Source organism: Magnolia sinica, chromosome 15 (genome assembly GCF_029962835.1).
Source record: "Magnolia sinica isolate HGM2019 chromosome 15, MsV1, whole genome shotgun sequence".
NCBI lineage: Eukaryota > Viridiplantae > Streptophyta > Magnoliopsida > Magnoliales > Magnoliaceae > Magnolia > Magnolia sinica.
Window position 1 is genome coordinate 67180062 of NC_080587.1, and position 5869 is coordinate 67185930.

General features: G+C 37.3%; 3 long non-coding RNA genes across 4 annotated transcripts; 2 read left to right on the top strand and 1 right to left on the bottom strand.

The window, feature by feature from the left end:
• Positions 1 to 1598: 1598 nt before the first annotated feature.
• LOC131227852 (uncharacterized) lies at positions 1599 to 3745 on the bottom strand. Its single transcript, XR_009162539.1, has 3 exons — positions 3660 to 3745; positions 2466 to 2589; positions 1599 to 1779 (listed from the first exon to the last, which is right to left on the bottom strand). It is a non-coding gene; the product is annotated as an uncharacterized LOC131227852 (long non-coding RNA).
• On the top strand, positions 1809 to 3322 carry LOC131227851 (uncharacterized). Of its 2 annotated transcripts, none has more exons than XR_009162537.1 (3): positions 1809 to 2609; positions 3076 to 3180; positions 3271 to 3322. It is a non-coding gene; the product is annotated as an uncharacterized LOC131227851 (long non-coding RNA). The 2 variants fall into 2 exon arrangements; XR_009162538.1 differs by having other exon boundaries at positions 3268 to 3309.
• LOC131227850 (uncharacterized) lies at positions 3320 to 4538 on the top strand. The gene is made up of 4 exons (XR_009162536.1): positions 3320 to 3510; positions 3611 to 3865; positions 4094 to 4153; positions 4375 to 4538. It is a non-coding gene; the product is annotated as an uncharacterized LOC131227850 (long non-coding RNA).
• The last annotated feature ends 1331 nt before the right edge of the window (positions 4539 to 5869 follow it).

A 5869-nucleotide genomic window follows, 5' to 3' on the forward strand; every position in this document is an offset into this window, starting at 1 on the left:
TTGCCAGCTGTAATTAGAGAGACCCTACAACTTGCATGTCTTACACTTGTGTATGTTTATTCCTTCTCTTTCACCTTTGTATGTTGGTTCTTTCTTTCTTATTCTGGATCATTGCTGAAAAATTACTGATGGTTATCATACACATTAATTTGACGTGAAAGCTTACCAGAAGAGATGTGGCCTTGGTGCAAAGAAAGAGTGCCATAGAAAAAGGTTCATTTTTTTTAAAAAGTGTTTTTTCATGCAAAATTCTCTATTTTCATTGATGATTTCATTAAATTAAAGTTGCATTTCTTTGGAAATTGGTTTGGGATCTGTTTGATAGTATTTTGATATTTGATAAGTTGAATTCTTGAAGAAGCGATGACCAAGAAAAGGAGGTGGTTGATTGATTGAATTCTTGTATTTGGCTCTCCAATGATAGAAAACGGTAACTTTCATTTTGGGTTTTTAAATTCCTAGGGCTTCAACTGCAGAAATAAAAGAGCTAATTCAACAGTGACATCTTGCTTAATCTCATCTCAAGGGCTCATTAGGCGAAAATTTAGGTGGACTGCCTGCCTTTTTGTCTTCAATTGTGTTCTAGCAGTGTTATAGTAGGCTTATTAGTTCCAAATTTCCTCTGTTTTCAGTTGGGTTTGATTCCTTTTATCTTTTTTTGTGGCCTTTCGGCGAAAGAGTTCTGATTTTGTTTGTGTTTGGTGCTTTCTCTTTCTGTTTTGGCAATTAATCTGTTGACAGGAGGCTATTTTCCATTTTTGTTTTTTGGTTATGTAGGCTGCCTTTGGATGCACAAGTGAATTGAATTGAGAATGTTTCAGGAAATGATGACTAATCAGTGGTCTTGTAGTATTTGGAACGAGGAAGTAGCCCTTAAATCCAATTCATGTCCATTTCAAGTCCAACTTGAAATTTACATTATTGCAATTTGAAGCCCACTGTTGATTTTTATTGCTAAACTACAATGTGGGTCATTCCACTGTATTAGACTAATGATTACAATTCAATCAATAGCTCATACAAATACATCAATGTTGTTTTGGTCATATGCTTCCATAATCCATGCTTCTTTTGATGGTTTGGCGTATCCAGTGTTTTAAATAGCCATCCAGTGTTTTAAATAGCCAATAGCGTGTAGCATATGTCACTGAATCATGTTCATCCTTTACTTCCTTCTTTCATTCCAAATAGGATGAATGCAACCTATGGCTGATATCAAATATAACAATATTGGTAGTTTATGGTGCCAAGTGCATATTATGATGAAATTTCATGGTATTTCATGATTAATCAGTGCTGATTTGGTGCAAAATATCATCAAATTTCATGGTATTTGGTACAACCAAGCTCACCTGTAACGGTTCCTCTTCTTTTCTTTGGTAAGCTTTTGGCATCTTTTCTTCACAAAAGCAATGCATTAGAATCCTCATTGCACCAAACTAAACATCCAAAAAAGGTATATATGTTGGTTTCCAGTTGCAAATGTAGCAGTGAAGTGTCCTTTTATTTTCTATGCTTCGGACTGGATATTTTTGTCGCAGGAGATAGGTGTGGAACCCTGAACTGGAAGCAGCGATTCAATATAATTGTTGGCATGGCTCATGGTCTTGCATATATGCACGAGGAATTCATATTTCCATCATACACCGAGACATAAAATCCAGTAATCTACTTCTTGGTGATGACTTCCAGCCTAGGATTGCAGATTTCGGTCTGTCAAGGTTTCTGCCAGCTGACTGGAGCCATCTCAGCACCACAGTTGCCATGCCGTATCTTTATCTCTTTTATTCTCATTTTGCTTCAAGAATTGAAAAAGATACGTACAAAAGCAATCATTTTGAACTTGATGGACAAAGTTGGAGGATGTCTCTGTAATCAAACTTTGTGGAATGCCCATTTTCTCTGTGCATCAATATCATGAATTTAAATCTAAATTGAGAACTAAATTGTCTGCCATCATTTTCATTGTCGAAGTCTTCAAGAACTTGGTTCCCCATCCCTTCTCTCCTTGGGGGCACTCTTAAGATAGGGAAGCTGTGCAAAACGTGAGAGAGGGTTGGGGATTAAACTTCCATATAGAGAGCCTCTTAAGAACCCTGCATCCATCAAAAGTCCTCTATTCTCAAGTATCCACACTTGCTATGTTAGGATTCTACTACATGTTGAAAGTGAAAATTGTGCCAGCCATATCATGTATGATCACATCATAAGTGGGTCCCATTGGCATGCTCATCACCTAAGATCCAATGGCTAGTTCGATCTGGTTTAATTAAGACTATTGATCTCTGATGGCCCACTAGACAAAAATCAAGTAGCTTCTTGTCATCTCACTGACAATGATTTTTTGTCGATTATCATAATTCATGGTTAGATTAGTCCATTCACCACATGGTAGGGAGATTTCAGTATTTTGATTGTAAATTTCATCTTGAGAGCTACATGTTATCTCATTGGACAAGGGATACATGGCACCTGAATATGCAATCCATGGGCAATTATCCGAGAAGGTTGACACATACAGCTATGGGATGGTTGTGCCGGAAATTGTAAGCGGTCGGAGGAGTAATGACATAAAGATCGAACCCATCACTCAATATCTTCTCGAATGGGTAATTATTTTAAAAAACCTAGTAAATTTGTGTTCTTTGCTGACCCCAAATAGCTGGAAGAAGGCTTTGATGATTTCAACTATGACCAATATAATTTTGCATTTTGTTCTTTGTGCTGAATTACTATCTATAAAACAAGCTAAACCTTTCAATCCTCAGATCTAAGGCAAGAAGCAGCTACTGAGAAATGATGTTATTCTTCTGCTTTCCAGTTTCCAAGGGGATGTTGGTTTTCAAATGTCTGCAAGTACTTATTTTAGCTTGTTTGAGAAAGTTTTGCCATTTTAGCTTTTGTTGGGCGCCTAGCACATACATTGGAGGAAATATGTAGGCCTGTTTGAGCTTAGGACTCCTAATATATCAACTGAGATTTTGCTTGTTTTTGAGATGGCCCCAACTGCATTTCTTCAAGTGTTGTCTAGATGATACTAACTGTTGCTTTGTTTGCATTGTCTACTTTGTGTAGTGTGACTTGCATCCTAATATGGGCCACGTATAATCAGAATCCTTCCTGTCCTCAGTGCAAGCATCTTTTTCAGTTTCCCAGTGTTCATCGATCACTAGATGGAAGGTATATGATGGCCCTGTTTGTAAATATCTTTCAATATTTACCAACTCCTAAACTGAATTGAGATATTCCGATCCTGGTGGGTTCAAGCAGCTCCCATTGAATCAGGATATCATGGGGAAAGCGAGGGATAGGGTAAGGATTTCATCATCGACGAAGATAGCCAGTGGATGCTTCAGGGGTGGAAGGGGCGGATCATTTATGCACTTTTCACGTGGAAACCAGACCATGATAGCTTTTGAGTATCAAAAAGCTTGCTTCTAGTTGTGTACTTGAAATGGGAACGCTCTTCCTACTTCTCCGGTCCTATGGCCGCTTGGAACAAAATCAAAGGTACTTTTGATCTGATGTGCAATTTCTTTCTTTATTAGGGTACCTGTTCTTATATGTATTCTCAGTCCAGTATCTATTAGTAATCATCGTATAAATGCAGGTAATGGGACCAATGAGTTGCAAGAGCAATTGGTCTTAAGCACAAACACTGCCTCAATTTCCAACTATGCAGAAGTTGAATTCTCATGAGAGTCCCAAAGCCGTGAGGTCAGTGTTATGAATGACTATACTGATGAAAGCATCATTTGTGAATGCTATTGGAAGATTGGAGCCTGTAACATAATGTGTAGCAGAGCTTGCAGCTGAATCTCCACAAGGCATCCTTCGTACTCCTGATACTGTTGCTAAATTTCAGGTATAGTTATCAATTTTCTGTTGTGTCTATCTCTACTCTCCATCTAGTCTTGCACACAACCTGAATTTTGTTATTTGTCATTATCACAATTGTTTATTGTATCCTGTCCTCACTGTTGCTTTCTTTTTCTTTGGGACTATATCCTACACAGTCTCTTATTCATTTTCATTATACACCTTCATGTCTTTATGTATTCACATGATAGCAATGCTTTCTACCTTAAGACAGGTTGGATACGCGCCTGATTATCTTTTCCTTCTGCAAACAATTCTGAGATCAGATCCCCAGGTATTCTAATATCAGTTGCAAGAAATTCGAGAGATTTACATCTTTTGCATAACCAATTACTGTATTATAAAAAATAAATGTAAATATGATATGTGGGAGCATGCAGCATTTAGGGTACATTTGTTTGCAAACCATTTACATATATAAATGCTTTCCATGGTAAAGTATTTTATTAGGAAACTAGTTACATATGTAAATGTTTTCTATTTTCCTTTTTACAGGATTGATGGTAACTCATGGAAATGATACTCCTCTGGCTGTGATGCTCCGATCCGAGAGAAAATAGTCACGTGGAAGGGGACCTTACTGAAACAGTTCATGTGGAAGGCTATGTGGCAGTATGTTTGCTTTGAAAACTTTTAATAGACCATTAATTGTTTTGTTGCTTGTTGTCTTGATGGATGTTAAATGGGTGAAACATGCAAAGGTTCAATCATTGGTTGATTATAATATTGTTATCTTTTGTTGATAGAAACTAGATTTAGCCTCGATTATTGATAAATGATGTTAAAAATTGATTTTAGCTTCAGTTGATGCCAGCAAAGGCTAAATCTATCTTTAGTCAGTTTTGCCTTAGTTATCTAAACTGAGACTACAACTTCCGTGGCTAAAGGCTTTAGCCTCGATTGTTGAGAACCGAGGTTAAAAATAGATTTAGCTTCGGTTGGAGGCAATTGAGGCTAAAATTTGGATTTAGTCTCAGTTGGAAACAATGGAGGCTAAAAATAGATTTAAACTCATCAAGCTCATCAATCAAACCGGTGCTAGTTATGTCGGGACAATGTCTAAATCGATGACACATTTGGTGAGTTTTGAAATGAAGGAATCAATTATAGTACCGGTTTGAGTGATGAGATTGATGAGTTACTTTCTCAGGAAATATAGTCTGGCTAAGGATTTGGGAACAAAAATAGTTAACCATCTTTGGTTTGAGAATTGCATGAAGGAAGGGAAACGCCTGCCAGAGGGTCCATATACCATGCAGAGGTATTATTGTTATTCCTTGTGCTGCTTAAATAGAAAAGCCAGAACTGCATTTTAATAGTTATATTTTTCTTTTTTGTTTGGCTGTGAATTGTATGGTTATCATTCCAATCATCATATACCCTTCTCTATCTCCTTCACCCCCCCTCTCTCCTCCCCCCCTCCCCCTAAAGTTTTTACTTCTATACTATTCTTTTTCAATGTTGAATTTCCCATTAGGGTGACTTTTGTATCGTAGTTAAAATAAATAAATTATATGAATATGGTGAAGACTGGTCCCACTGGCACCATAAATTTTGGTTGTTTATGTACCTAGACAGGAAGGGAGTTTTTTTTTTTTTTTTAAATTTTATTTTTAATATCCTTTCATGCAAAGGTCGGCAAGTCAAGCGAAGAATGCGTCCTTTCGGCAAGCCATACTACAAGAAAATCATCAGCAACTTCCTCAAAGAAAAAGATGCACAAAGAATAGACACGGATTAGGTGGATCCCTGACTGTGGGGCCCACCACGCCCCATAGTCAAGGATCCACCAAAGCCCCATTCACATAGAATGAGATTTTGTAAAGATCATCAGGTCAAGTCAGTCCTTGAGAAAATCACCAGCAGCTTCCTTAAGTAAAAAAATTATACATATCGGGCAATTAGGGCATTTATGGCCCACCAGACCAAAAATTCTAATTACTATATATGTGTTACATTTAAGGCAATTAGCCGTTTATCCACACCTTCC